Source organism: Dendrobates tinctorius, unplaced genomic scaffold (genome assembly GCF_039654945.1).
Source record: "Dendrobates tinctorius isolate UK_male_01 unplaced genomic scaffold, ASM3965494v1 ptg000162l, whole genome shotgun sequence".
NCBI lineage: Eukaryota > Metazoa > Chordata > Amphibia > Anura > Dendrobatidae > Dendrobates > Dendrobates tinctorius.
Genome location: NW_027361829.1, coordinates 32,663,458 through 32,688,376, shown reverse-complemented (window position 1 = coordinate 32,688,376; position 24,919 = coordinate 32,663,458). Strand labels below are relative to the sequence as shown.

The 24,919-nt window shown below is 46.0% G+C and overlaps 1 long non-coding RNA gene across 1 annotated transcript; it reads right to left on the bottom strand.

Moving 5' to 3' along the window:
• Positions 1-698: 698 nt before the first annotated feature.
• On the bottom strand, positions 699-3,650 carry LOC141052688 (uncharacterized). The gene is made up of 2 exons (XR_012220876.1): positions 3,434-3,650; positions 699-912 (listed from the first exon to the last, which is right to left on the bottom strand). It is a non-coding gene; the product is annotated as an uncharacterized lncRNA (long non-coding RNA).
• Positions 3,651-24,919: the final 21,269 nt, after the last annotated feature.

Below are 24,919 nucleotides of genomic sequence, written 5' to 3'. Positions count from 1 at the left end.
TCATTGCTGAAAGGCTTTTTTCTAGCTTTACATGACTTTAGTCCTGTCTCTAGGAGCCTGTTATGAACTGTTCTTGCCGTGCATTTCACTCCAGCTGCCATTTGCCATTCCTTTTGTAGGTCACTTGATGTCATCCTGGGTTGCTGAGTGACATTTGAATAAGATGACGGTCATCCCGGTTAGTGGAGCGTCATTTTTGCCCTCTGCCGGTCTATAGCTTTGTTGTCCCCAATGTCTTCTGCTTGACCTTGTTGTAATGGACTGCTGTCTTAGAAATTTTAAGGATGGAGGCAACAAGACGCTCACTGTATCCCTCTGCTATTAAAGCCGTAATTGAGCCCTTCTTTTCCTTACTTAAGACTTTTCTTTTCAACTTCTTTGGCATGGTTGAAAGTTATTTTTTCATTTCTATTACTCTTGGGATATTACTAGGGATACTATTGAAGAGAAATAGCGCAATAGTGCATTATCCAGTGTAAGTATATCAATTTAAAAATAATACACTCACCAGATGGAGCTTGTAATAAGCATGGAGGATTCGCTGCTGCAGAAACCACAGATCCACGAGGGACCGACGTAGAAGATGCAGGATAGGAAAAAAAGTGGTCAGACAATCCACGCTGCAAATCAATTTTTATGCAAATTTTATCTTCCAGCAAGAACTGTGCAATAATATATATTGAAATAAGACCAAAAAATGTGTTTTGAAAGAATATTTTATTCAGAAATTTCATGGTATAAGTTTGTTTTTCTATACATGTTGTTGGATTTGACGTTGTTTGTGTGGTTTCATGGTGGCTCTCTTGAGAGGATTTTCTCCTTGTAAGGCAGCTCTCCTTTTTTCCCCCCGTTTTTGGAGGTTCTTATCCTTTTCTTTTTAAATTTTCTTTTAATATTTTTTTTCGCTGATTACTGTTAATAAAGAGATTAATAGATATTAGTAATTTTATAATTCAAGTATTATAATAATTTTATAACAGAAATTTATATATATTTTGTCTATTGTCTATCATGTCTTCAAGCAATGAGCTTTGACATCCTTTTGAATCAGGTGACCTTTTAGACGCCGAGCACCTGAATGACAAGTGTACTGTTTTTCCTATTTAAGAACATTTTCATGATACTTGCATCTGTTTTTTTCCTGAGAAAGGAGTTCTGTGAAACTTCGAAATGCCTCGAATAATGACCACTGTAATAGTAATTGTTCATAGTGATTCGCTGCTCGGATTGTCTGACCACTTTTTTTCCTATCCTGCATCTTTTGGGATATTACTAGCACTAGTTTTGCCATCCAGCTTGTCCTACTGCAAGAGGATTGTGAACACCACAGCAGGGCTTTTTTTATACTTTCCTTCGTTAAATAAGATTTGGTTCAAGTGGTCACCTAATCAGAAGCAGATTAAGTAGAATGAGGTGTACTCTGGTTGGAATTCAACTGACTCTGGAATGGAATGGTTGTCAGACATGTAGAGAAGCTGATTTTAATAAAACTGTGCAGTGGTCTCTTAATTTTTGCCAGAGCTGTACGGTATGTGTATACTATATGTGTATATAACTGTGTGTATGTACGGTATATGTGTGCATGTGTTTGTATGGTATATGTATGTACAGTGTATGTATGATGTGTGTGTATGTACGGTATGTGTATGTATGTACGGTATATGTATGCATGGTACATGTACAATGTATGTGTGATCCATCGGATCATGGATAACTTGCTGATCACTGGGGATTTGACCACTGGCCCCCCAGAGATTCTGAGAACAGGGGTCTGCAGTCTCGTCCTAGATGGAGTCGATGCTTGGTCTCTGCTCTATTCATTATCTATAGAGCTGCTGAGCGCTGCGCTCGGCTATTTCCATTTCCATAGTCAATGAATAGAGCAGATACCAGATGATAACAGACACCAGACACATAATATAATATATACATGGTTGGTCTTTACAGGTTCCAGAAGTAATCACGTAACCATGAGGAGGCATTTGCACATTTGCTGCCATGTGCCAATGAGTGTCAGCCGCGTCTGCAGTGTTTATTCACTGACAGCAGACACTAGTTGTCACCTGACTTCAAGTATGACTGCGCTGGAACTAGCAGAACCGCATGCAAACCGATATATATATATACCGTATATATCTAATATGTAAAGCTCAATGTGGATGTGTGTATGTATGTATGTATGTCCGGAATTGACATCCGCACCGTCGCAGCTACAGCCACAAAATTTGGCACAGTCACACGTCTGGACCCCGAGAGTGTCATATGCTATGTTGTGAGGCGAAATTTTAACTCCGCGCGTTCCAATTCACCAAACAATTTTGCTCCTATCTACATAATGGGGTAAAAGTGTATGTATGCATTGGCATCTGCACCGTCGTAGCTACAGCCACAAAATTTTGCACAGTCACACGTCTGGACCCCGAGAGGCTATGCTGTGAGACGAAATTTTAACCCTGCGCGTTCCAATTCACCAAACAATTTTGCCCCTATCTACATAATGGGGAAAAAGTGAAAGGAAAAGTGTTGGAGGCAGATTGACAGCTGCCAGATGTGAACAAGGGGGACTTAAAGAATGAGAGCGATGGCGCCAAAGACTATATACCATACAGTTGCTAAGGTGGGGCCCTGACATGGGATACTCACCACACACGGGGATATGAACACACACACAAAATGCGCCACACACTACCACGTGCTTCAGCTCATATACCACCCTCAGCACACATTTCACCACACATACACCAACCTCGCCACATAAAAGTCGAAACACAAAAGTCGCCACTCAAAACTCACCACGCTGTCCCAGAGCTGTTTAAAAGATGAAAAATGAGCTGTGATTAGTTGCTATCAGCAACAGTTTTCTTTGTAGACAGTTGTTGTACCTGAGGCCTATTATTCTTATCATTTCTATGGTGTTATCGTCCTTCTGTAAAGCTGGAAATATCACAATTTGTTACCGTGCCAACCCAGACCACCCTCTGACACAGACTGCAGGGGGCGCCCAGTATCACACAGGATAGGATTAGGTACACGGCTCAGCAGTCACTATCACACAGGAGAGGATTAGATACACAGCTCAGCAGTCAGTATCACACAGGATAGGAATAGATACATGGCTCAGCAGACAGTAGCACACAGGATAGGATTAGATACGCAGCTCAGCACACAGTATCACATAGAATAGTATTAGATACACGGCTCAGCAGACAGTATCACACAGAATAGGATTAGATACACGGCTCAGCAGTCAGTATTACACAGGATAGGATTAGATGCACGGTTTTTATGTGCAATATAATGATTATAATTTGTTATAACTAACCACAGTGGGTTACTATGCCCAGACAACGCCGGGCTCTTCAGCTAATATATATATAAAAAAGTAAAAAGCAACACAAGTGGGTATACGGTGGAAAGCCTCATAGGTACATACCAGTTCTTCCAGATAAATAAAAAAAGTTGACTCAGCACACCATAGATCAGGGGTCTCAAACACGCGGCCGATGCTGGGCCCCTGAGGCAGGCATCAGCGGCCCGCGGTGCCCCACATGTTTCATGCTAGAGAGGAGTGTGCTGCTCCGTTGTGACTAGACTCCAACAACCTCTTCACAACAAAAACATCTCATCTCGTTACTCCTCCCTCCCATGTGACTGATCACATGACTGTCATCACTGCAGGTCCTGTGGGAGCAGTTTGCAGCTTTCTCCCAGCGTGTGTGTGAGAGAACTCAGGTACATTTTATACAGCGCTGTGTGCTGGTGTCGGCTGTGGACTGCTCCATGTTATACAGTGGGGGCGGCTATGGAGGGGTTAATAACTGCGCGCTTGTGTTACCCGCCTGCAATGTCTCACCTGTGCTGCTCCTGCAGAGCTGTGCTGCCGCTCACTGTCGGGATTAGTGACTGGATGTAAAGTTCTGGCTGTGGACGGAGCAGGAGCAAATCAGCTTCTCATCACAGCAGGCTCACTGCAGAGGTTGTCACACCGCTCTATAGGCGACGACTGTCCGATCAGTGGGGTCTGTCAGCATTGTGTATGTGTGTGCTGTGGTCATAAAAGGTACAGAGCCTCCATACCTGTGCTGTAACTGCCCTTACATACAGGTACAGAGCCTCCATACCTGTGCTATAACTGCCCCTACATACAGGTACAGAGCCTCCATACCTGTGCTGTAACTGCCCCTACATACAGGTGCACTGCCGCCATACCTGAACTGTAACTGCCCCTACAGACAGATACAGAGCCCCAATACCTGTGCTGTAACTGCCCCTACATACAGGTACAGAGCCCCCCATACCTGTGCTGTAATTGCCCCTACTTACAGGAGCACAGCCCCCATACCTACAGGTACAGAGCCCCCATACCTGTGCTGTAACTGCCCCGTACATACAGGTGCACTGCCCCCATACCTGTCCTGTAACTGCCCCTACATACAGGTGCACAGCCCCCATACCTGTGCTGTAACTGCCCCTACATACAGGTACAGAGCCCCCCATACCTGTGCTGTAATTGCCCCTACATACAGGAGCACAGCCCCCATACCTACAGGTACAGAGCCCCCATACCTGTGCTGTAACTGCCCCGTACATACAGGTGCACTGCCCCCATACCTGTCCTGTAACTGCCCCTACATACAGGTGCACTGCCCCCATACCTGTGCTGTAACTGCCCCGTACATACAGGTGCACTGCCCCCATACCTGTCCTGTAACTGCCCTTACATACAGGTGCACAGCCCCCATACCTGTGCTGTAACTGCCCCTACATACAGGTACAGAGCCTCCATACCTGTGCTGTAACTGCCCCTACATACAGGTACAGAGCCCCCATACCTGTGCTATAACTGCCCCTACATACAGGTGCACTGCCCCCATACCTGTGCTATAACTGCCCCTACATACAGGTGCACTGCCGCCATACCTGCACTGTAACTGCCCCTACAGACAGATACAGAGCCCCAATACCTGTGCTGTAACTGCCCCTACATACAGGTACAGAGCCCCCCATACCTGTGCTGTAATTGCCCCTACATACAGGAGCACAGCCCCCATACCTACAGGTACAGAGCCCCCATACCTGTGCTGTAACTGCCCCGTACATACAGGTGCACTGCCCCCATACCTGTCCTGTAACTGCCCCTACATACAGGTGCACTGCCCCCATACCTGTGCTATAACTGCCCCTACATACAGGTGCACTGCCGCCATACCTGCACTGTAACTGCCCCTACATACAGGTGCACAGCCCCCATAACTACACTGTAACTGCCCCTACATACAGGTGCACAGCCCCCATACCTGTGCTGTAACTGCCCCTACATACAGGTACAGAGCCTCCATACCTGTGCTGTAACTGCACCTACATACAGGTACAGAGCCCCCATACCTGTGCTATAACTGCCCCTACATACAGGTGCACTGCCCCCATACCTGTGCTATAACTGCCCCTACATACAGGTGCACTGCCGCCATACCTGCACTGTAACTGCCCCTACAGACAGATACAGAGCCCCAATACCTGTGCTGTAACTGCCCCTACATACAGGTACAGAGCCCCCCATACCTGTGCTGTAATTGCCCCTACATACAGGAGCACAGCCCCCATACCTACAGGTACAGAGCCCCCATACCTGTGCTGTAACTGCCCCGTACATACAGGTGCACTGCCGCCATACCTGCACTGTAACTGCCCCTACATACAGGTGCACAGCCCCCATAACTACACTGTAACTGCCCTCACATACAGGTGCACAGCCCCCATACCTGTGCTGTAACTGCCCCTACATACAGGTACAGAGCCTCCATACCTGTGCTGTAACTGCCCCTACATACAGGTACAGAGCCCCCATACCTGTGCTATAACTGCCCCTACATACAGGTGCACTGCCCCCATACCTGTGCTATAACTGCCCCTACATACAGGTGCACTGCCGCCATACCTGCACTGTAACTGCCCCTACAGACAGATACAGAGCCCCAATACCTGTGCTGTAACTGCCCCTACATACAGGTACAGAGCCCCCCATACCTGTGCTGTAATTGCCCCTACATACAGGAGCACAGCCCCCATACCTACAGGTACAGAGCCCCCATACCTGTGCTGTAACTGCCCCGTACATACAGGTGCACTGCCCCCATACCTGTCCTGTAACTGCCCCTACATACAGGTGCACTGCCCCCATACCTGTGCTATAACTGCCCCTACATACAGGTGCACTGCCGCCATACCTGCACTGTAACTGCCCCTACATACAGGTGCACAGCCCCCATAACTACACTGTAACTGCCCCTACATACAGGTGCACAGCCCCCATACCTGTGCTGTAACTGCCCCTACATACAGGTACAGAGCCTCCATACCTGTGCTGTAACTGCCCCTACATACAGGTACAGAGCCCCCATACCTGTGCTATAACTGCCCCTACATACAGGTGCACTGCCCCCATACCTGTGCTATAACTGCCCCTACATACAGGTGCACTGCCGCCATACCTGCACTGTAACTGCCCCTACAGACAGATACAGAGCCCCAATACCTGTGCTGTAACTGCCCCTACATACAGGTACAGAGCCCCCATACCTGTGCTATAACTGCCCCTACATACAGGTGCACTGCCCCCATACCTGTGCTATAACTGCCCCTACATACAGGTGCACTGCCGCCATACCTGCACTGTAACTGCCCCTACAGACAGATACAGAGCCCCCATACCTGTGCTGTAACTGCCCCGTACATACAGGTGCACTGCCCCCATACCTGTCCTGTAACTGCCCCTACATACAGGTGCACTGCCGCCATACCTGCACTGTAACTGCCCCTACATACAGGTGCACAGCCCCCATAACTACACTGTAACTGCCCCTACATACAGGTGCACAGCCCCCATACCTGTGCTGTAACTGCCCCTACATACAGGTACAGAGCCTCCATACCTGTGCTGTAACTGCCCCTACATACAGGTACAGAGCCCCCATACCTGTGCTATAACTGCCCCTACATACAGGTGCACTGCCCCCATACCTGTGCTATAACTGCCCCTACATACAGGTGCACTGCCGCCATACCTGCACTGTAACTGCCCCTACAGACAGATACAGAGGAGCCCCAATACCTGTGCTGTAACTGCCCCTACATACAGGTACAGAGCCCCCCATACCTGTGCTGTAATTGCCCCTACATACAGGAGCACAGCCCCCATACCTACAGGTACAGAGCCCCCATACCTGTGCTGTAACTGCCCCGTACATACAGGTGCACTGCCCCCATACCTGTCCTGTAACTGCCCCTACATACAGGTGCACTGCCCCCATACCTGTGCTGTAACTGCCCCGTACATACAGGTGCACTGCCCCCATACCTGTCCTGTAACTGCCCTTACATACAGGTGCACAGCCCCTATACCTGTGCTGTAACTGCCCCTACATACAGGTACAGAGCCTCCATACCTGTGCTGTAACTGCCCCTACATACAGGTACAGAGCCCCCATACCTGTGCTATAACTGCCCCTACATACAGGTGCACTGCCCCCATACCTGTGCTATAACTGCCCCTACATACAGGTGCACTGCCGCCATACCTGCACTGTAACTGCCCCTACAGACAGATACAGAGCCCCAATACCTGTGCTGTAACTGCCCCTACATACAGGTACAGAGCCCCCCATACCTGTGCTGTAATTGCCCCTACATACAGGAGCACAGCCCCCATACCTACAGGTACAGAGCCCCCATACCTGTGCTGTAACTGCCCCGTACATACAGGTGCACTGCCCCCATACCTGTCCTGTAACTGCCCCTACATACAGGTGCACTGCCCCCATACCTGTGCTATAACTGCCCCTACATACAGGTGCACTGCCGCCATACCTGCACTGTAACTGCCCCTACATACAGGTGCACAGCCCCCATAACTACACTGTAACTGCCCCTACATACAGGTGCACAGCCCCCATACCTGTGCTGTAACTGCCCCTACATACAGGTACAGAGCCTCCATACCTGTGCTGTAACTGCACCTACATACAGGTACAGAGCCCCCATACCTGTGCTATAACTGCCCCTACATACAGGTGCACTGCCCCCATACCTGTGCTATAACTGCCCCTACATACAGGTGCACTGCCGCCATACCTGCACTGTAACTGCCCCTACAGACAGATACAGAGCCCCAATACCTGTGCTGTAACTGCCCCTACATACAGGTACAGAGCCCCCCATACCTGTGCTGTAATTGCCCCTACATACAGGAGCACAGCCCCCATACCTACAGGTACAGAGCCCCCATACCTGTGCTGTAACTGCCCCGTACATACAGGTGCACTGCCCCCATACCTGTCCTGTAACTGCCCCTACATACAGGTGCACTGCCGCCATACCTGCACTGTAACTGCCCCTACATACAGGTGCACAGCCCCCATAACTACACTGTAACTGCCCCTACATACAGGTGCACAGCCCCCATACCTGTGCTGTAACTGCCCCTACATACAGGTACAGAGCCTCCATACCTGTGCTGTAACTGCCCCTACATACAGGTACAGAGCCCCCATACCTGTGCTATAACTGCCCCTACATACAGGTGCACTGCCCCCATACCTGTGCTATAACTGCCCCTACATACAGGTGCACTGCCGCCATACCTGCACTGTAACTGCCCCTACAGACAGATACAGAGCCCCAATACCTGTGCTGTAACTGCCCCTACATACAGGTACAGAGCCCCCCATACCTGTGCTGTAATTGCCCCTACATACAGGAGCACAGCCCCCATACCTACAGGTACAGAGCCCCCATACCTGTGCTGTAACTGCCCCGTACATACAGGTGCACTGCCCCCATACCTGTCCTGTAACTGCCCCTACATACAGGTGCACTGCCCCCATACCTGTGCTATAACTGCCCCTACATACAGGTGCACTGCCGCCATACCTGCACTGTAACTGCCCCTACATACAGGTGCACAGCCCCCATAACTACACTGTAACTGCCCCTACATACAGGTGCACAGCCCCCATACCTGTGCTGTAACTGCCCCTACATACAGGTACAGAGCCTCCATACCTGTGCTGTAACTGCCCCTACATACAGGTACAGAGCCCCCATACCTGTGCTATAACTGCCCCTACATACAGGTGCACTGCCCCCATACCTGTGCTATAACTGCCCCTACATACAGGTGCACTGCCGCCATACCTGCACTGTAACTGCCCCTACAGACAGATACAGAGCCCCAATACCTGTGCTGTAACTGCCCCTACATACAGGTACAGAGCCCCCATACCTGTGCTATAACTGCCCCTACATACAGGTGCACTGCCCCCATACCTGTGCTATAACTGCCCCTACATACAGGTGCACTGCCGCCATACCTGCACTGTAACTGCCCCTACAGACAGATACAGAGCCCCCATACCTGTGCTGTAACTGCCCCGTACATACAGGTGCACTGCCCCCATACCTGTCCTGTAACTGCCCCTACATACAGGTGCACTGCCGCCATACCTGCACTGTAACTGCCCCTACATACAGGTGCACAGCCCCCATAACTACACTGTAACTGCCCCTACATACAGGTGCACAGCCCCCATACCTGTGCTGTAACTGCCCCTACATACAGGTACAGAGCCTCCATACCTGTGCTGTAACTGCCCCTACATACAGGTACAGAGCCCCCATACCTGTGCTATAACTGCCCCTACATACAGGTGCACTGCCGCCATACCTGTGCTATAACTGCCCCTACATACAGGTGCACTGCCGCCATACCTGCACTGTAACTGCCCCTACAGACAGATACAGAGCCCCAATACCTGTGCTGTAACTGCCCCTACATACAGGTACAGAGCCCCCCATACCTGTGCTGTAATTGCCCCTACATACAGGAGCACAGCCCCCATACCTACAGGTACAGAGCCCCCATACCTGTGCTGTAACTGCCCCGTACATACAGGTGCACTGCCCCCATACCTGTCCTGTAACTGCCCCTACATACAGGTGCACTGCCCCCATACCTGTGCTGTAACTGCCCCTACAGACAGATACAGAGCCCCAATACCTGTGCTGTAACTGCCCCTACATACAGGTACAGAGCCCCCATACCTGTGCTATAACTGCCCCTACATACAGGTGCACTGCCCCCATACCTGTGCTATAACTGCCCCTACATACAGGTGCACTGCCGCCATACCTGCACTGTAACTGCCCCTACAGACAGATACAGAGCCCCCATACCTGTGCTGTAACTGCCCCGTACATACAGGTGCACTGCCCCCATACCTGTCCTGTAACTGCCCCTACATACAGGTGCACTGCCGCCATACCTGCACTGTAACTGCCCCTACATACAGGTGCACAGCCCCCATAACTACACTGTAACTGCCCCTACATACAGGTGCACAGCCCCCATACCTGTGCTGTAACTGCCCCTACATACAGGTACAGAGCCTCCATACCTGTGCTGTAACTGCCCCTACATACAGGTACAGAGCCCCCATACCTGTGCTATAACTGCCCCTACATACAGGTGCACTGCCCCCATACCTGTGCTATAACTGCCCCTACATACAGGTGCACTGCCGCCATACCTGCACTGTAACTGCCCCTACAGACAGATACAGAGCCCCAATACCTGTGCTGTAACTGCCCCTACATACAGGTACAGAGCCCCCCATACCTGTGCTGTAATTGCCCCTACATACAGGAGCACAGCCCCCATACCTACAGGTACAGAGCCCCCATACCTGTGCTGTAACTGCCCCGTACATACAGGTGCACTGCCCCCATACCTGTCCTGTAACTGCCCCTACATACAGGTGCACTGCCCCCATACCTGTGCTATAACTGCCCCTACATACAGGTGCACAGCCCCCATAACTACACTGTAACTGCCCCTACATACAGGTGCACAGCCCCCATACCTGTGCTGTAACTGCCCCTACATAAGTTTAAACCTAGCAGTATTATAGTACAGTAATATAGAATTGTCATAGTAGTTCAAATAAACAATTGTTTAACAATAATTTTGTACTGTATTAAGTTTGAAAGGAATTCGGCCACCAGCTTAAATTTTTTTCATGTGTGGCCCATTTACTCTGCCAAGTTTGAGACCCCTGCCATAGATCAGCTATAAGGTGTTATTTATTGGCCACTCACACTTATGGACCAAAACGTTGCCACATGGGCCATTAAATGGCACTTTATAATTGATCTATGGTGTGCTGCCTCAACTTTTTATATATATCTAATATATAAAGCTCAAGTGTGTGTATGTATGTATGTCCGGGATTGGCATCCGCACCGTCGCAGCTACAGCCACAAAATTTGGCACAGTCACACGTCTGGACCCCGAGAGTGTCCTAGGCTATGTTGTGAGGCGAAATTTTAATCCCGCGCGTTTCAATTCACCAAACAATTTTGCCCCTATCTACATAATGGGGAAAAAGTGTGTGTGTGTATCAAGCCCCGCCCCTCATTATGATGTCATAATGGTTGCCATGGCGACGATAAGTTGCAAGCCCCGCCGCTCATTATGATGTCATAATGGTTGACTATGGGATGGAGGATGTGTGAAGGGTGTATGGGCACTGGACTATGGGATGGAGGATATGTATGCCGGGTATATGGGCACGGGACTATGGGATGGAGGATGTGTGATGGGTATATGGGCACTGGACTATGGAATGGAGGATATGTATGACGGGTATATGGGCACGGGACTATGGGATGGCGGATATGTATGATGGGTATATGGGCACAGGACTATGGGATAGAGGATATGTATGATGGGTATATGGGCATGGGACTATGAGATGAAGGATGTGTGATGGGTATATGGGCACTCAACTATGGGATGGCGAATATGTATGATGGGTATATGGGCATGGGACTATGGGATGGAGGATGTGTGATGGGTATATGGGCATGGGACTATGGGATGGAGGATGTGTGATGGGTATATGGGCACTCGACTATGGGATGGCGAATATGTATGATGGGTATATGGGCATGGGACTATGGGATGGAGGATGTGTGATGGGTATATGGGCACTCGACTATGGGATGGAGGATATGTTGGGTATATGGGCACGGGACTATGGGATGGAGGATATGTATGACGGGTATATGGGCACGGGACTATGGGATGGAGGATAATTATAATTTGTTATAACTATCCACAGTTAGTTACTATGCCCGGGCAGCGCCGGGCTCTTCAGCTAGTGTGTATATATATATATATATATATATATATATATATATATATACACTGTATATTTACAGTATATGTATATATATTACACATACAGTACAGTATATAAATGTCCATCTCAGTGAAAAAATATAAATATATATACTTTTCAGAGGTGTTGGGGACCAAATAGGAATTTTGCAACGAGGCCCTGTGATTGCTATGTACACCTCTGCTTGCAGGGCGGTAATAATGAGGGTGATCTGGCTTGTTTCTCAGAGTCCAAGGCTCCAGGGGTTCATATTGCCCTCATCATAGGCAGCGTACCCGGCAGGGAGGGGGGCCTCAGACACATTTCTTGCACAGGGGCCCCAAGCTGTCAGTGTCCGGCCCTGATTTTAACTCAAGACCCCAGTGCTGCAAAGCTACAGTGCTAACCATTGAGCAACCAGGCTGCCCTTTATGATAAATGATGAAAAGTGCTCAGTCTGGCTAGAAAATAATCACCCACCATTATTTGTTACAGAAAGGAGTTCCCACTCTGTGCTGTCATATGAAAGGGAACGTGGGCTGCTCTGGACTTATCAATGAGCTTTAAAGTGCACTGCATGGGTGATACACAGAGCTGCAATTTTAACCCCTTAACGACCGCCGATACGCCTTTTAACGGCGGTAGTTAAGGGTACTAAAACCACAGCGCCGTTAATTCACGGCGCCGTGATTTAAGTGAATAGCGCCCCCCAGTGTGGGATTTTCTCCGAGGTCTCGGCTGCCAGGGGTAGCCGAGACCCCAGAGAACATGAATCGGTCGGTTTTTACCGACCCCACTTTTGCGATCGCCGTTATTAACCCTATAACGGCGACCGCAAAAAAATAAAATAAAAAAAAGCCGCGATTTTACATTTAATTTCTCTCTCCTCTGATGTGATCGCACATCAGAGGAGAGAGAAATAGGGACCCCGATTCCCCCCCGATACCTCTCCGTGGCCCTCCGTCCCCTCCCGGTGGTCCCACGTCCTGCCGGTGTCCTCCAATGGGCACCGCCATCTTGAAAATGGCGGGCGCATGCGCAGTGCGCCCGCTGGGAATCTGCCGGCTCCGGCTGGCAGATTCCATTCATTATTTTGATCACTATGATAAACAATCATAGTGATCAAAATAAAAAAAATAGTACATAACCCCCCCGTTTATCACCCCCTTATATAGGCAAATATAATGAAATAAAGAAAATATTTTTTTTTCAGTTTTCCATTAGGGTTAGGGTTAGGGTTAGGGTTGGGCTAGGGTTAGGGTTAGGGCTAGGGTTAGGGTTGGGCTAGGGTTAGGGTTAGGATTGGGCTAGGGTTAGGGTTGGGCTAGGGTTAGGGTTGGGCTAGGGTTAGGGTTGGGCTAGGGTTAGGTTTAGGCTAGGGTTAGGGCTAGGGTTAGGGCTCGGGTCACGGCTAGGGTTAGAATTAGGGTTAGGGCGAACTAGGATTAGGGTTAGAATTAGGATTAGGGATTAGGGTTGGGATTAGGGTTAGGGTTGGGATTAGGGTTAGGGGTGTGTTGGGGTTAGGGTTGGAGCAAGAATTGAGGGGTTTCCACTATTTACCAACTTTGGGGGTCTAAAAATTGGGGTCTAAAAAAATCACTTTTGTGGAAATAAAAAAGACTTTTTATTTTCACGGCTCTGCGTTTATAAACTTTTGTGAACCGCTTGGGGGTTCAAAGTGCTCACCACACATCTAGATAAGTTCCTTAGTGGGTCTAATTTCCAAAATGGGGTCAATTGTGGGGGGTTTCCACTGTTTAGGCCCATCAGGGGCTCTGCAAACACAACATGATGCCCCCAGACCATTCCATCAAAGTCTGCATTCCAAAATGGCACTCCTTCCCTTCCGAGCTCTCCCATGCGCCCAAACACTGGTTCCTCCCCACATATGGGGCATCGGCGTACTCAGGACAAATCGCACAACAACTGTGCGGGTATGATTTTTCCTGTTACCCTTGTAAAAATAAAAATTTGGGGGCAAAAAGATCATTTTTGTGGAAAAAAAATGGATTTTTTATTTTCATGGGTCTACGTTATAAACTACTGTGAAGCACTTGAATTTTCAAAGTGGGCAGCACGGTGGCTCAGTGGTTAGCGCTGCAGCCTTGCAGCGCTGGGGTCCTGGGTTCGAATCCCACCAAGGACAACATCTGCAAGGAGTTTGTATGTTCTCCCCGTGTTTGCGTGGGTTTCCTCCGGGTACTCCGGTTTCCTCCCACACTCCAAAGACATACTGATAGGGAATTTAGATTGTGAGCCTCATCGGGGACAGTGATGAAAAATGTATGCAAACTGTAAAGCGCTGCGGAATATGTTAGCGCTATATAAAAATAAAGATTATTATTAAAGATTATTAAAGTGCTCACCACACATCTAGATAAGTTCCTTAATGGGTCTAGTTTCCAAAATGGGGTCACTTGTTGGAGTTTTCCACTGTTTAGGCACATTAAGGGCTCTCTGAACGCAACATGGCATCCGATCTCAATTCCAGCCAATTCTGCGTTGAAAAAGTCAAACGGCGCTCCATCCCTTGCGAGCTCTGCCGTGTGCTGAAAAAGTGATTTACCCCCACATATGGGGTATCGGCGTATTCAGGAGAAATTGTACAACAAATTTTGTGGTTGATTTTCTCTTTTAACACTTGTGAAAATAAAAAAAAATTGGTTCTGAAGTAAATTTTTTGCAAAAAAAAAGTTAAATGTTAATTTTTTCCTTCCACATTGCTTTAGTTCCTGTGAAGCACTTAAAGGGTTAATAAACTTCTTGAATGTGGTTTTGAGCACCTGGAGGGGTCTAGTGTTTAGAATGGTGCCACTTTTGGGTATTTTCTGTCATGTACACCCTTCAAAATGACTTTAAATATGATGTGGTCCCTAAAAAAGTGGTTTTGTAAATTTTGTTGTAAAAATGAGAAATCGCTGGTCAACTTTTAACCCTTATAACTTCCTAACAAAAAAAAATTTTGCTTCCAAAATTGTGCTGATGTAAAGTAGACATGTGGAAATGTTATTTATTAAGAAATTTGTGTGACACATCTCTCTGATTTAAGGGCATAAAAATATAAAGTTTTAAAATTGCAAAATTTTCAAAATTTTTGCCATATTTCGTTTTTTTTCATAAATAAACACAAGACTTATCGAAGAAATGTTACCACTATCATGAAGTACAATATGTCACGAAAAAACATTCTTAGAATCAGCGGGATCCATTAAAGCGTTCCAGAGTTATAACCTCATAAAGGGACAGTGGTCAGAATTGTAAAAATTGGCCTGGTCATTAAGCTGCAAATTGGCTCTGTCGCTAAGCGGTTAAACAGGTTCAGAATGTCTTTTACAACCCACAGGGTAATTACTTTGAAGGACAGCAATGCACCAGGACAGGTAAAGGCACATAGTTTAGCGCTAGGTCTGTTTCCAACTCCGGTTGATGCTCATCCACCTCCATCTGCTCCACATCCTCTTTAATGTGCTTCAGACCATCCCCAACAGAAGCAGGGCAGAACATTTCATCCACTCCTCACGCTTCACATTTTTTGTTCATGTAAACTCAACCACTGCCAAACTGTTTTACATAATGGGCTTATTACCATAGTCAGCAAAAGCCATACAGCAGACAAGTTGCTCCTCTGCATCACAAAGCATATTTTACGCTGGTGGCTCTTCGACAACTACAACTGTACACTGTAGTAAGCGACAATGCCGAATCATAGTTCATGCACTATTCTTTGGAAAAAGTAACATAAGCTACCTGCATGGTGGACGTCCTAAATTAAAGGAGTTATCCACTATTAGGCAACACCTTCTGAATCTGAATGTTTTCACTCATTAAAATATAAACACCTATACTCACCTCCCGTACCGGCATCATTATAGCAGTGTTGGCAATCATGTTTCCAGGACTCATGTGAGGTTGTTGTGTTGGCGTCACTATACCCACCTTCACATGTATAACTATTCAAAAGGTATTGAGAGCTGCAGCTGGCAACCTCACCTAAGCCTCGGGAGAGTGATTGTTGACACTTCTGGAATGGCACTGACACAAGAGGTGAGCATAGGTGTTCTTATTTTAACGGAGATAAAACATTCAGATTGAGAATGGTTTGTCCTAGTAGTGGACAGAGTAAAGAAGTGACTGATTACATTATGCAGCAGGTAAATTTAAGCATGGGTTACTTTGATATTCAACCATTGGCTGCTGATGAGCAACAAATGTTTCCGACTAAGACCTTTCAAAGTGGCTACTAAATTTAATCAAGGGACAACTATGTTAATGACCACTGTCATAACCCTAATATTTTTCAGAAAAACAATGGGAGAAATGTAGGATGAATGGCAACTTCTACAGTACATGTTCATTGCTGCCCTGGTCCTGTTGGGGACCCTCAGTGACAAAGTTAAAGCAGCAAGATGTGGAAGGGGATATTGAGTTACACCAGGCACAGGCACGGTACAAGTGTGACCGTCAGTGTGAAATGGATGACTAAGACAAAGCTAGTTATGATGACCAACCATTGCAACGGAAAGCTAATGTAAACCAACAGAAATCTTCCATTGCATGGATGATTGATTGCTTGTGAACTGACAGACATTTTGTTAATATCAAATGTTCTGCCTTCTTCCACGTATGACACTGTGTGGATTCCAGCATACGGCTAAACCCTTCATCCACTCCCAGTAAAAAGATTGTATGGGTGTTTAAGTCTATATTAATTGAGATGATATGAACAACAATGGTAGATGATAACAGATGGTATAGTAGGTGGGATTGGTGAACACAGTAGTAGATGAAATCAGAGGATGTTGATCACAATTGTGGATGAAACAGGTAAAAACTATAAGGATACAGACAGTGCAGTATGTCAGTACTGGCAGATAATAGCACAGCAATAACACAAGGTGCTATCATAACAGTAAAGCAATGATACAGAGTGCTGTTATATCAGTAGCATGCAGTCTACAGAGTGCTGTACAATACAACATACAATGCAGTGAAAGGAGAAAAGAGATATCTAAACAACTTATGTCTGCCAGCAATGCATTAAATGAACAGGGGTGAATCTGTCTATCATGCAGTGTAAGAGCATTACAGGAGCTGAAAATACATTGCAAGTATCATGGGGCATGCATTATGGCCAGCTAACACAGATGCATAGCACATAACTGCATTAAAACCTTACCGGAATCCGCTTGATATTAGCAGTGATCTTGCAGGGAGCTGGGCACATGTGAGTACCTCAGAAGTCTGGGAGAAATGGCTACATGTTGCTAACCTGGAAGGAAGAAGGGGTGGTTCTGAACAGAATAACCATTAAAGAGAAATGATTCTAAATCCATGAACAGGAAAGAGAAGGGCGACTATGACATCTAATGGCCATAGCTGGAACGGCACTTAAGTAAAGTCTTGCTGCACATGAATGGGCCACAATTTGGCTCTTTCCAGGTTGAGGACGGTAAACACATGCTTGCTGTGAAGCCAACATTTATAAGGTCTCTGGCTTGCAGGTGATGCTGACTTGTAGGACTGGGCCACATGTAGTAGACAAGCAACGGCTCGAACAAGTGACTTCCAGGTTGAGAACCTGCTGAACCAATGAGATTCCAGGTGATGACTTGAAATCCCTGTATGCAGAGCAGACACTCGAGGACAGAGCTCTTCGTCGGCATCTGGATCCACTAGTTCGAATGTATCGGGCCTGTAGATGTGGGGCATCGAACAGTACAGGGAAGCAGGGCCTGTGAACCATGTAGTGTCCTTAAGATGACTTGGAGCGACGGATCTAGTCGCATGGTCCGCAGGATTGAGGTGAGTTGGCACATAGTGCCACTGATTGAGGCAGGTGGATCTTCTTATTCTCAGTACCCGGTTGCTGACGTAGACATAAAAGCGTCGCATTTCATTGCAGATGTATCCTAGTGCCACCTTGTTATTGGTGTAGAACTCTGCATCTTTGGTCTCCAGATTCATCGCATCTGAGATAAGCTCAGCCAACTAAACTGCGAGGACAGCAGCACAGAGTTCCAGTCTTGGTATTGTGTGTTCACTGAGTGGTGCCAGTTTAGTCTGGCTCATCACAAGCCTGATGTGGCTCTGTTCATTCATGTCTATGGTTTTGAGGTATGCTACTGCTGCGATCGCCTTGACTGATGCATCACAGAAGAGACTTCTGTGGATGGCACAGGAGCATGCGGTCATTTCACACGAAGTTCAGTCAAGGCCTCGAGAGACCTCCTCCACTCTTCCCACAGGTCTGCTTTTCTGGAAGTGGATCATACCAATCAGACGCGGCTTGGGTGAAGTCTCTTAGCATCAGTTTTCCTTGGATAGTTACTGGAGCTACGAATCCCAGGGGGTCATTTAGACTATTCACAAAAGAGAGAACTCCTCTGCGCATGAAGGGTTTCTCGTCTTTACTGATCTGGAAGGCAAAGGCATCTGTCTTCAGATCCCAAAGCAATCCAAGGCTCCGCTGCATGGGAAGGGAGTCAATGCTTAGGTTTAGGTCCTTTAGTTCACTGGAATAGTCATGAGAGGGAAAGACTTCCATCAACTCTCGGCTGTTGGAGGAAATCTTGTGTAACCTTAGGTTAGACTGAGCAAGCATTTATTGAGCCCTTTTTAGTAGACTGATTGCAGCCTCATTTGTCAGTGTGGACTTCAAACAGTCGTCTATGTAGAAGTCCTTTTCTACGAAGGATCTGACATCTGACCCATACTTTGGCAGAATTTTGGAGGCCATAGATAGTGACTGCTGGGGAAGGGCTGATCCCAAAAATGTGCACCCTTATCCGGTATTCTGTGATGTCTTTGTCTCACTCTTATCTGACCTGGCTTCTTAGGATGGTATACTCTGAAGATGGGACGGTACCAACACTTCTCTGAAGGCCGAAGTTCAGATGCAATCTCTGCGTGGTTGTTCTGGAATATCTTCCTCGTGAAGGTAAAGAAGTGTTCCTTCATCTCAGGTGACTTGTGAAGCTTGTGCTTGAAGGAGATGAATCGGCTGTAGACCAGTTCCCTGTTGTTGGGTAGGCACCTTCTTGAGGTCAAAATGGTAAAGGTGCGACCCAACTATTCGATTTGTCTTTAACTTTTTGTCCATCCATGATGTCCAGGAACATCCTATCTTCTATGGACATCGCTACCTTGTCGTCTTCCTTTGTCCTGTGGGAGACCATACATCCCATGTGGTTTAGTTCACCTTCACAGGCGTGGTCTTCGTTGGTAGGTACTAAGAAAGGGCAAGGTAGGGGAGTGCTGTTCAGCAATTCCTTTACCAGCAGACTATTCTGACATGGCTAGAAGAAAGATGGACGTCCATTTTCTAGTGTGCTGGTAAGCATACTGTTGACTAAGGCCGGCTTGTGTGCTCCTCCTAGGCAGACATCTCCTATGATGACCCATCCAAGGTCGTGCCTCTGCGCGTACGGAGCCTTCCTAGAGCTGTTTATATATTCCTAGCCTTGTGGAATCGTAGTATATCTCTTCCCAGAAGTAGAGCTATTGGGGTTCCTGGATTCATCCCAGGTATCAGGTGGGCTATACACTTTAGATGGGGGTGATGTGTCGCCACCTCCCGTGAAGGTATTTCCGACCTGTTGTCAGGAATCTGGTTGCACTCCAGGATGGTCGGCAATGATAGGCAGGTTTGGCCATCTATGGACTCCACCTTGTATCCGGTTGCTTTCCTCCCCGCTGTCTCAACAGTACCTGAACACATCCTCAGGTTGTAGGGAGAACCAGGGCCTACTATGCTGAAGCTGTCTAAGAAGATGGACCTGGCTAGGGACCTGTTGCTTTGGTCATCAAGGATTGCATACATCTTGAGGGCTTTGTCCTTGCGGTCTGCAGGATAGTCTCATACAAGGCAGATTTTTGAACAGGACCTTCCTCCTGTCAGTCCCTTACAGATCTCCATACATTTAGAGCTGACCTCAGGGGTGTCTTCATCAGTGTCCTTCTGCTTCCCATCGTGCTCCTCTGCTTGCGACAACACTCGTGGAGGTGATCCAGGGTGCATGGCTGTATTGTGATCTGTGCTGCTGCATTCTGCACATTTCACGCTAGCTTCACAGTTCCTGGCGAAGTGAGAGGTTGTGGTACAACATTTGAAACTGATGTTGTTCTCCTTGAGTAAACCTTTGCGATCCTCCAAAGACTTCTCCCTGAAGACTCTGCATTTTAGTAGAGGATGTGGTTTCTTGTGTAGAGGACAGTGTTTACTGACATCCTGAGGCTTGCTCTCGTCTGGAGGAGGTTTGTTCACATTGTGAGGAGGGCCTGTGGAAACAATGTTAGTTTTGTGGACTGCCACGGGTGTCCTACTGGGTTTGACACCGGGGGCAGTGGAACACAACAGAGTAAAGTCAAAACTAGGGTCATTTCTCATCCTAGATTGTTGTGTGACAAAATATCAACAAATACAGTGAAAGGAGGGAATGGTACATTTTGATTTTGTTTATACCGTGAACCACATGTAACCCACTTTTTTTTTAGGTTGTAAGGAAGTTTCTGTATTATTAGATTGACACCCCTAATGGTGTCTAAGAATGCCAATCCGGGCAAATCTCCTTTCTCCTGGGCAACCTGTAACTCTATCAATAAATCATTCAATTCTCTAAGCTTTTGATAACCTTTAGGTCCTATCTTAGGAAAATCATCAATTCTTTTATATAAAGCATTCTCTATGTCTTCTACTGTCCCATAGCATTCATCAAGTCTTTTCCACACTTTACGTAGACCTGTGCGTGGATGCTTTACATTAATGTCTCTCAGTCTTTTGGCATGCTCGACCGACTCACTTCTAAGCTATTTTACTAACTTAATTGTTATTGATTTATTAAATTCCTCTGCCATAACATTGTCATAAGTCCCAATTCTGTGTCTCTGATTTGCAATGGAGCAAAATCTAAATTTGGATTTTAGTGTGATATAGAAGAACTGCATAGAAATCACATCGGCCTCATCCAGTTTATGGATTTTTCTTGACATAAACTGCAGCTGTCTTTTGAATTCCCTGGACCTGGTTCTTTGATTCAGATCTCATGACTCTCAGAAAACTACTTGTTTTCCTTAAGAATTAAGCCTGCTCCATAAATCATATTATACTTCCTGATGGGAGTTTATAACGAGAACTCAAAAAATTCAAAATCTGTAATCCCATCCTTCTCTAAGAAATGAAAACATTGTGATAAGAGTATAAGATTTATCAAAATTAAGTACAGCTGAATTCCTGGCAAAATGAAGGAGTGCCATGGCCTTAAACAGCCTGGAGACACAGCAGAGCTAGAATGGTAAATCAAGGAGAATGGAAACAAATAGAAAAGTTGATTTAACTCACATCATTTTTTAGGAATGTCTTCATTGAAATGCTGGAGCCAGATGTTTGCTGGGAGTGTACTAGAAATCTAAAAAAAAGTATACATTAAATTTTTTTTAATTTTAGCTTTTTTGTGGGGTCTATGTCATTTTTCTTCAAAGCATCAGGCGGAAAGTATGGTTTTTTAGTCAGTTCAAGAACAGCACATTTTTTCTCCTTTATGATCAGGCCTATTTTCTTGTTCTTTTATGTAAATTAAGTTTTAAGAACTGCCGAGATGTTTTCTTGCTTGGTTATTTAATTAATGTCTGATCCTTTTTTTTCTTAATATGTGGGACCTTCTTTTTATGTCATGTTTGTATATTATTTTTGGTTGAGCTCATGAGTTAAAGTAAATGGCAAAAATGTGAAAAACATGCTTGCATTTTATTTTTAACGACTACAAAGGGCCAAATAAATATAAATGAAGTCGTGTTTCCCTTTCTGCAGCAATTTTAACCCCTTATCGACACTAGACACGATTGTATGTTTTTTTTGTAATGGAGTTCCCACAAAAGAACGTACTGGTACATCATGCTGATAGTGCGGGTACCCCATGCCTGGTGCAATCATTGTGGAAGCTTGGCTCAACAGGCAGCTAAACTCTGGCAGTAGCAGGCAGGGCTGGTGCCAGCAGAGTCTTTGGCTGCTTAACTCTCTAGATACAATGGTCAATAGCAACCGCAGAATTTAGAGGGTTGTGAAAGGGATGTGTCTCCCTCTCTTACTGCATCGCCCCCCCATTGACATAATCCTGATGGTAGTCATGACCTTCTGATATACCAGGTGTGGTAGCCTGTTTGGACCTGCAATAAGATTGCAAACATAAGCTAAAAAGATATAGACAGGTAACTAGAAATGTTAACCTAAATGAAGGCTATAGTAACCCCAATAAATTGAAAACAGGGTCAATAATATATACTGTGTGTATGTATACAGTGGGGAAAAAAGCATTTGATTAATTGCCGATCTTGCAAGTTTCATCACCTACAAAGTATGTGGAGGTCTGTAAGTTTTATCATAGGTACACTTCAACTGTGAGAGACACAATCTAAAAATAAAAACCAGAAAATCACACTGTATAATTTTAAATTATTAAATTGCATTTTAATGCATGATATAACTATTTGATCACCCACCAACCAGCAAGAATTTGGGCTCACAGACCTGTTAGTTTTTCTTTAAGAAGCCCTCCTACTCTGCACTCATTACCTGTATTAATTGCACCTGTTTGGACTGGTTACCTGAATAAAAGACACCTGTCCACACACTCAATCAATCACACTTCAATCTCTCCACCATGGCCAAGACCAAAGAGCTGTCTAAGGACATCAGAGACAAAATTGTAGACCTGCACAAGGCTGAGATGGGCTACAGGACAATATGCAAGCAGCTTAGTGAGAAGGCAACAACTGTTGGTGCAATTATTAGAAAATGGAAGAAACACAAAATGACTATCAATCTTCCTCGGTCTGGAACTCCATGCAAGTTATCTAATCAAAGGGTAAGGATGATTCTGAAAAAGGTCAGGAAACAGTTCAAAACTACATGGGAGGACCTGGTCAATGACTTCATGAAAGCTCAGACAACTGTCTCAAATTTTACCATTAGAAACACACTGTGCATATCAAGGATTAAAATCCTGTGGGGCACTCAAGGTCCCCCTTCTCAAGCCAGCACATGTCCAGGCCTGTTTGAAGTTCATCAGTGACCAATTGGAGGATACAGAGGAGGTATGGGATAAGGTTATGTTTTCATAAGAGACCAAAATAGACCTTTTTGATATCAACGCCACTTGCCGTATTTGGAGGAAGTCATCTGTCGCCAAGACCGTGAATGCTGAACAGTGTGTTTTCTTCCGGTGCTAAGGTTCGGCACATTGTGGATCAGATAGACAGATTCCTGGGTGGGGCTGGGAAAAATCTAGTGTTCATGGTACACATCGGTACCATTGACAAAGTTAGAGGGAGGTGGAAGTCTCTTACAAACGATTACAGGGAATTAGGTGAGAAGTTGAAGGCAAGAACCTCCAAAGTGGTGTTTTCAGAAATACTGCCTGTGCCACGAGCATCATTATATAAAAAGCAGGAGCTTAGGGAGATACTGTAAATAAAAGGTTTAGAAATTGGTGGATGAAGGAAAGTTTTGGGTTCATGGAGAACTAGGATGACTTCTTTGTTGCTACAGGCTTCATGGTAGGGATGGAATGCACCTCAATGAGGAGGGTGCAGCTGTGTTTGGGGAAAAAATTACCAGATGAATGCTGGAGCTTTTATGCTAGGAACTAGGGGGCGGGAGGGTAGATGTGATGAAAATGGGTAGACAGAGAGAGTGAGACAGTAGGGGTCAATGAGGATTTAGGTGCACTTGGTCATGCAATCAAAATAGGAAGGTGAGAAGGAGTAATAAATGTTAATAATATTAAATGTTTGCTGACAAATACAAGAAGTCTTGCAAACAAAATGAATGAACTGGAGATTGTTATGTCAGCCACAGAATTAGATGTGGTAGGCATTAAAGAAACCTGGCTGGAAGAAAGCCGTGACTGGATGACAAACGTAAAGGGTTACACTACATTTAGAATGGACAGGAAAGACAGAAAAGGTGGAGGGTATATATTTTTATTAAATCTAACTTAAGACCTGTGCTTAATGAAGACATTGGGGGGAACTGCGACAATGTAGAGTCAGTGTGGGTAAATGTACATGGGGATGGCAAGCTGCAAATTGAAGTTTGCTATAAGCCTCCTAATATAGCAGAACAGGTAGAGGAGGAAATGCTGCAACAAATTAAAAAGACTGCAAATAATAATAGGGTCCTTATTATGGGGAATTTTAACTATCCAGGCATTCAATGGAACATAGAATCTTCTGGTTGTGCTAAAAGCTGTAAGTTCTCTCAATTCAGCACAATTACCTCTCTCAGCTGTTAGGTGAACCAACCAGGGAGATAATCTGCTGGATCTGGTTCTGTTAAATTAACTAGATACGATTTCAGAGCTACAGGTCAGGGAACATTTGGGATGCAGTGACCAGAATATGGTAAGTTTCAAAGTAAATTGCAATCAAACATTCAAAAGGGGAAATGCAAAAACCTGGAACTTTAGGAAAGCTGATTTCAACAAATTAAGGGAAGAGCTTAATTGTGTAAACTGGGACCATGTCATAGTAACTGGGGATACCGACCATAATCTTTTAAGGATATACTACTAGAATCCTGTAGAAAACTTATACCCTCTGTAAATAAAATGTTCAGGAATAAACAGACACCAATGAGGATAAATAAGACAGTGCAAAGTTTAGTAAGACTGAAACAAATGCATTCAAAATCTTGAAGGCAGAGAATA